The sequence below is a fragment of the Lycium ferocissimum genome, chromosome 6 (genome assembly GCF_029784015.1).
Source record: "Lycium ferocissimum isolate CSIRO_LF1 chromosome 6, AGI_CSIRO_Lferr_CH_V1, whole genome shotgun sequence".
In the NCBI taxonomy this organism is placed as follows: domain Eukaryota; kingdom Viridiplantae; phylum Streptophyta; class Magnoliopsida; order Solanales; family Solanaceae; genus Lycium; species Lycium ferocissimum.
Genome location: NC_081347.1, coordinates 67,746,895 through 67,754,953, shown reverse-complemented (window position 1 = coordinate 67,754,953; position 8,059 = coordinate 67,746,895). Strand labels below are relative to the sequence as shown.

General features: G+C 30.5%; 1 long non-coding RNA gene across 1 annotated transcript; it reads right to left on the bottom strand.

The window, feature by feature from the left end:
• Positions 1–4,318: 4,318 nt before the first annotated feature.
• On the bottom strand, positions 4,319–8,022 carry LOC132060156 (uncharacterized). Its single transcript, XR_009415890.1, has 7 exons — positions 7,679–8,022; positions 7,496–7,541; positions 7,287–7,383; positions 5,900–6,066; positions 5,769–5,869; positions 5,029–5,083; positions 4,319–4,504 (listed from the first exon to the last, which is right to left on the bottom strand). It is a non-coding gene; the product is annotated as an uncharacterized LOC132060156 (long non-coding RNA).
• Positions 8,023–8,059: the final 37 nt, after the last annotated feature.

Here is an 8,059-nt window from a genome sequence, read left to right as displayed (position 1 = left end):
CTCTCAAATCTTACAGAAAACATAAACAAATTCGAATTTTGTTAGTTCAATTTTATAGCACCCGTAGCTTGTTTCTTGTGATGATTCAAATTTTTCAATTTTTGCTTTCATATTTTTTCTCTCAGAAATTTGTTTTACATTTCCTATGTGGGTTATTTGTTTCAAAGAAATTCTTTCTCCATTTCATCTTCTTGTTTAAGAGTTCAAGATCTGTAAATTAAAACATTTTCCTTTCAGTTTTAATGCAATCAAGGAGATGAACATAACGAACTTAGGAAATATGATGGGTAAGAGCATTAGATGAAAGGTGTTTTGCCGTGAAGAAAAAGAAAAAACAGCAGTTAATAATTTAAAGAAATTGATGACTATATGGAAGACAAAGTTGAAGGAGAAGATTTTATTTACTGCTGATAAATATTTGAAATTGCGGGATGATGATTTTTCTTTAAAGATTTAGGAGAAAAAGAAGGAATTAATCTTACAACAGGAGGAAAGAGAGAGCTGTTTATCATGCTTAAATTCTTTTTGATTAATTGAATAAATCTGATTTATTAGGAGGACACATGACAAGATTGTAAGGGAATACTTGAGGAAATGGAGGGATACACTTATTATTCACCAAATTTTGAACTGTGCGTCACTATTCTCAAAAAGCTCAAGTTAGAGAAAAGGCCATAAATAGTCGCTTATTTATGGAGTAGATCTAAATTGGTCCCTTAACTATACACTTACCGATTTTAGTCCTTCAACTATTCAAAAACTTATCAAATTTGATCTCCGTCTATTTTTTATACAAACAGCGTACAAACCCATAAACCTCCGTGAGATTAATGTTAAACCATTCTTCAAACCTGTCTCTCTCTCTCTCTCTTCGCTTCTTTTTCCTCGAGTTCCTCTTGTTAAAAAAAAAAAAAAAAGCATTCGACACTTTGGTGTCGCTCTTGAGTCTACCGAAATTCGAAAAGACAAACTCGTGCACACAATTTACTGTAACAATTCTTCTCAAACACTACTAAAAAACTGGCAAAAACAGACGGACTGCGTCGGTTATTTTTTGTTCAAAAATGCGAGAAAAAATATAATTATTTTTATATTATTTTCTAAAATAAATCGATGGAGTTCGTCAGTTTTTTTTTTTTTAATTTTTTTTATAAAAAAAAACCCACCTACTCCATTGGTTTTTAGAGCGAAAAAACAGTATAAATTAAATCAATGTAAGTATATGAACAAAGAATATCAGTGGTTTAGTGGTAAAGCCCTTTAATGCCAAGGAACATACCCGGGTTCTATTCCAAGTTCCTACATTTCATTCTTTAATTTTCAAAAAAAAAAAACCGACGGGAGTCCGTCGGTTACGAAAAGTGAGAGAGAACTTGAGGAAAAAAGTTGAGGTTAAAGAATGAACTTGAGGGAAAAAAAGCGGGGGGAGAGAGAGATAGGTTTGAGGAATGGTTTAACATTAATCTCACGGAGGTTTATGGGTTTGTACACTGTTTATATAAAAAATAGACGGAGATCAAATTTAATAAGTTTTTGAATAGTTAAAGGACTAAAACCGGTAAGTGTATAGTTAAGGGACCATTTTATACCTACTCCCATAGATAAGGGACTATTTATGGCCTTTTCTCGCTCAAGTTAAATACTCCCTCGTTTCAATTTGTGTGAACCTATTTGATTGGGCAAGATATTTAAGAAAGAGAAGAGACTTTTGAAATTTGTTGTTCAAAATAAGTTTTGAATATTTGTGTGGCTATAAATCATTCATAAAGTGAATTTATTTTCAAATTAGGAAAGAAGTTATTTATTTTGGCAGGGACTAAAAACGAAATAGGTTCACATAAATTGAAACAGAGAGAGTATATATAAGTAGGGGTGTCAATGATACAGTTTAGGCTGTTATTTTATAAAATTTATATCATACCAATTTTTTGGTTATTTTATTTTGTATAATCAAAATTGGACTTTTCGAAAACGTACCATCATCTTGGTTTTTTTTCGGTATCGATACGGTTTGGTTAATTTTTCGGTATTTTATAAAAAAAACGTCATATAGAATTCACAAGTACAAGTTATACACGATATCATGCATACTTGCATAAGACTTTGTCAAGAACTTTCTAGACATTTTATTGTTTAAAAGGTGAAGAATTAAGAAAATATGTATCACGACAAGAATAGAGATCCATCCCACTATTTTTATAGTAGTGTACGATAATATTAAATAAAAACAAAATATTTAGATCACACGAATGGGAAGTAATCAATCAAGATGAGACACAAGAACTGAGTCTAATAAGATTCGGTATTCAATTAAAGAATTTAAATTATAGGAGAGGAAAAATATCTAATACCTTGTAGCTTGCTAGTAAAGATTGTTGGAATGCCTTATAATCAGTTACTACTTGAGGTGCATGCTAGAACTAATTTTGTTTCAATAGGGATAACATAACAAGGTGAAAAATTTAATGGTTTATTAATTTTAAACTTAATAAATAAAATATATATTACACATATAAATATATTCGGTACGGTTCGATATTTTTTCAATTTATTTTTATAAAATAAAAGACCTACCCAATTTTTCGGTACGGTTAGAAATTTATATAAAAATCATCAGTTTTATTAAAAACTTCTAATAAACGGTTCGATACTGTTCGATTAGATCGATTAAGTCGATTTTTACAAAACCATTGACACCCCTTAATATAAATACAATAATTTTCCCTGTGGTATCGAACAACACCAAATCGTAGAAATAAAGTCTATTGTCCATTTTACTGCTATGTTTCTTGGAAAGTAGTTATTGTCGTGGAATTTTAAATCCACAAATGAAACTTCAGGACATTCAAATTTCACAAATTAAACTCTATCCGATGAAACTCCATCTCATATGTGAAATTGAAAACTCCGTAACCATGATTATTTTGAATAATAGAGGCAAAGATAGTTGGATTATTAATATCTAATGTTGACCATATTTTCTACTTTTTGCGTTTATTTTATATAACTAGACGGCGTATGGTCGTGCTGCGCACGGGCCCAACACTTTGGATTATAGTGTATCTATGTGTATGTAGTTGTGTTTGGGTAGTGATAATATATTTATATATATTTTATATTGCTAATAAACGTACATAAGTTTGTGCTGTTTTTATGCATACACACACACACACACACTATGTTCAAAACACGATTAATATAACATTGTAGTTTGTGCTCCTTATCAAAACTTTATTATATTAGTGTTTACTATAAATACAAAGTTGGCAAAAATTTATTAATACTTTTTAAAAGAGAAGACTTGTTTAAAAGGAAACTATTTTCCTCTCTTTGATATAAAACAATGGCAATATTAAAGCATCAGTTGATACTTTGAATTTTAATTCGATTAATTTAAAGGTGTAAAATATTCTATTGTTAATGTATGTAGATTGGACCTAAACAATACTTATTATTTTTTTTATCAAATTTTGATTTGGATAATTCTAATTCAAATTGTTAAATTAATTTTACATGTTTAAAACGAAACAAAGTAGAAATTTGATTTTCTGTTTAAATGAAGAACTACTATTTTTTAATTTTTGGTAAATATTATTGGTTTAGCTCATTTTACTTGTTATGTTGTCTTTCGCATGATTTTTTAAGGAAACGTCAATTAGAATTATAATTTGACTAATTTACCTTATTAATTATTTGGTCTCCATTTAATATAATTTTTTCGTTTATGATATTAATCTCTTTTCACATTTATTAGAGTAAGAATAAAAATAAAAAAGTAATTTATTATATCTTATTTTAAAATATAAATATTTTAAGTATATTTATTTAGTAAACATAACAAATAAATGACATGGCGGAATAGCAAATATAACAGTTAAATATCTAGATTAAATCTCAGGTTAATATAAGAAAAGAAAGGAAATTGTATGGTTTGGCTACTTAATTTTTTGAAGAAAAGAAATAATATGGAGTCCATGTTTTTTGATACAATAATTTCATTTGCTCCCACTAATGAGTTGATACACATGTGGCAATGAATCCACCGTTATTGACTTAATGGGGATACTTTGGGAATTATTGCTTGATTTTTTTAATATGTGGTCCACTTTTTTTTTTTTTTTTTTTTTTTTTATTTTTTTATTTTTAAGGAGGACTGACGACGAAGCATGGGTAAAACCCATGCTTCTATATAGTACTAGATGGCCCGAGCCTATGCAAAGCACGGGCGAATGGCATTATATAAAAGTGGTTTGACTTTCGAAAGGTACTTCCTTATTCGTTTAATAGGAGTTTAACCAACAAAAAGGAACCAGTACTATCAAGTTAAATATGCTTCACATAAAGATAATATACTTCATATTGTGCGAAACAAAGTTATACTATTACATTGCCAAGTTTGTCAGAAAGAGAAAAGTTATGAAATTTTTGATGTTCTTTGTGTAAGGGGCTACAATCTGGATTCAAGTAGCTGTAGTTGACTGTAGAAATTGCATCTGGGTATTAACTGGGAAAGAGAAGAGAAAGCATACAAAGTTAGAATCAAATTGTAATGCAATGTTTAAGAGTAATTAAGTGAAACCCAAAAACTTATCTAATATTAAGATTTCCACTCCTTTACAGTTATAAATATGGACCCTAATCTCCACCTTAGGTACTTCCAATAGATTCAACCCAATAAATTAAGAAGAGAAAGCACTAATGTGCATTCAACAAACAGAAAGATAAGTAATCATTATAACTAAGAGGCGGAGACAAGCAACTTTCTAAAGTCTAGACATTTAAGAGAACTTGCAGCTTTTACAAAAGACTACTAAATTTACAGTCAATAATTATGTTAATCTTCCATTGGTTTGGCAAATGCTAATGATTAGATGTTCCGTGGGATAATTGTTTGCTTCACATGAAAGCATACGCCAGAAGAAAGAATAAGAGCACCTCAATACCTCTTGGTTTATTCTACATTGCAGAATTATATATATATATATATATATATATATATATATATTTTTTTTTTTTTTGAAAACTTACCTAGTTGCAATGCCGTAGTAAACATCAGCATGTTTTTCTGAAGCAACCAAATTAGCTGCAACAATGAATTGATAAGATGGAGATGACATTAATTGATGCTTAGACTTCACACTATTGTGAAAGAAGTGCTGAAAGTGTTGTACACATGCACAAAAAGAGGGAAGTAAATAGCATATTTCATTAATTTGTTAGTGAAAAAGTTAGAGAGCCTTCAAAATCATTATTTATAAGAGTCTTGCAAATAGAATCACCAGCTAGAGCAAATAGCCTAACGAGGTCAGACTAATATTTATGTCAACGTAAAAGTCTCTTATATTCAAGTACATTGCCTTAAGGGGCTATCTGAGCACTCTTTACTATGAAATTGTGATAGCCTAAAAATCTCTACCACTGACTCAATGATTATGCTTTTAAATTAGCCAGAGGACACTATTGTTTAACTGAAATCAATTTAGCGAATCTTTAGGTTGAGCACAACGAACTAAACCTGTCTTTTCCATTAATCATGTGACTCTATAATGTTTGAGAAACAGTGATATAGTTGAAGCCACAGCCAACAAATGGTTAAAATTTGAAGAAAAAGAATTTGCTAAAACTATTTAGTATATACTTGGAAGTCAAGAAATGTACTATAAAGTTATACAAAGTAAAGCTTCCTTAGAAGCAAGAGAGACAGAGATGATGGCATGTAGAAGGAAAGGAAAAACAAAAGTTTGAAGAAGAAAACAGAGGAAGCATACCGTACTTCAAAGAACAGTCCCTGCAATGGTTTGGGTGGCAAACTAACTGCCATCCCATTGTGGTTATCAGACAGATTTCCAGGATCAGCAGAATTGTCACCCTCTATGCACTCACCACCACCACTTCCAACCCCAGCAGCAGCCACACCATTATCATCATGCTCATGATGATCTACTTATAAGGTGCAAACCATGATAACGATGATGACGACAATTGTGATCATCCTGTTCTTGCAAGTAGTGCATCATTTCTGACTCACTCGCTGGTATTGGATCCATGTTTATTCCAAAATAGTACCTGACCAGTATGTTCAGCTCAGGGGCAAAAAAGGATATAAAAAGAATATATTCCACACATTTTCAACCACAAGAATCTTTTCGCAAATGGATTTAATAACGAGAAGGACAAAAGAAACTGCTGAATCCGCCAGCGCTGAAATAGAAAAGGAAAGGACTAATCCACAGATCCAGGAAAATAAAAAGATGTCAAGGTTCTTGCTTCACAAAAATGTTCCAATAGCAGCAAGTCCAATTTCATTAGCAACCTTTTTTTGGGATTACAAATAGTGTCATTTTAGCTTCATCAATAAAACACATTTTATGTTAAGGTTCAGTGTTCGTGGACCACTTCATTTGTTTTTTCGAGTATACAGGAAGCTGCCTTGCTAGAAGCAAAACTGCAAATTCATTACTGGACCTCTTCTTATATGGATTCTTTTTTCACGTGGAAGGAGTAAAAAAAGGAAAAGGAAATTCATCCTATTTGAAATAACTTCCTTCAAATAGCACTTGTAATTCTTCGAAGATGTAAGGTTAATGCATTGACCTATGCAAATCTAATACAGCAAAAGAGCGACAATAATGGAAAATCAAAGAAAGTGAAACTCTAAATAAACACAGTTTGTATAGCCAATCTAAAACTTTAAATTTTAGATTAAAGTCATAAAAGCTGGAACTGAGATTATGTAATTGCTAATCAAGGAAGGCTGGTACTGAAGCGTTGGTGAACAACAAATTATATAATTTACAATTTTATTATTAGTCTTTCATTTGTTTATAGAACAAACTACATACATAGAAATTAGAGATCAACAAATATTTGTTTTTTTGATCTAGTTGGACTGTTTCTAAATTTTGAGGATTATTGCTTATATAAAAGCTAAATGTATCAGAAAGTTGTTAATGCCTGTGCTGGTTCTCTAGCTGGTTAAAATGAATCTTATCCTGTAAACTTTCATATCAAAATATTAAGAAACGTCAGTCATAGTTGTATCTACTGTAGGTTTCACAACCATTATAACTTTTGGTTTCAGAGGAATAATATCAATAAAAAAGGTGGAAAGACATATAACAAGAATCCTACTTTTTAGTTTCCACAAGAACAAGTTGGAAATGCAGAAAGATAGTAATATATGAAAATAAATAAATGGAGTCAAAGAAATAGAAATGCAGAAATAAGAAAGCAGTAAATTGTGCAAAATAAATTAAGATTAGTTGAATAAATGTAATTTTTATTACCTTTGTTTGATGGATATATATGTTGTTGGAACATCTAGTTGCAAGACAAAAAGTCAAAAGCAAGTTTCAAAAGAGAATTGATTTCCCTACAAAAGAACTGTTTAAGAATCAATAAATTTTAGTTGTGGTTGATGTTAAAAATTTGTAAAAAGAAAATTGTGGAACGTTTAAGTAAGGGAATAGGGTAAATAAGTTATGATATAAATTACCTATGTTCCGCAAAACGCAAAAGTGATTGCAAAAAAAAAGGTTATCCTGCAAATGTGTTTACCAGAAAGAATGAAAGAGGGTAGAATATATTGGAAGATTATAAGGAAAACAATAGTTGTTTAATTAAAGATATAATATAAACATATTCATACAAAGAATGAGAAAGAGAATTTTGTGGTGACCTTATTTCTTTTTTACTGGAGTTGTTGGCTCCAGTTTTTGTTTCAGCTTGAGCGAGTGACGTCGCTCGGTTGGTACTTCTGTTTCTTCATCAAAGGAAACTAAATGTTTCTTTTTCCTTTTGCTACCTTCTTCAATGTCAGTTTTGGTGATTCAGGGAGAGAATGCACCATGTTTCCTTTTTCAGTGCAAGACAAAATGTACAATTTTTCAGATGTTGCTTGAGAAGTGCGGGAGAATGATTTTTTCACTTGAATTATATAAAAGTTTTGATTTAGCTTGCTTTGAATATTCTGCATTGGTAGCAACTCATCCTGGGGAGAAATATATTTTAGCTTTTTGTTTGTTCAATTAAAAAGTGAGTATGTGTAAATTATTCGGTT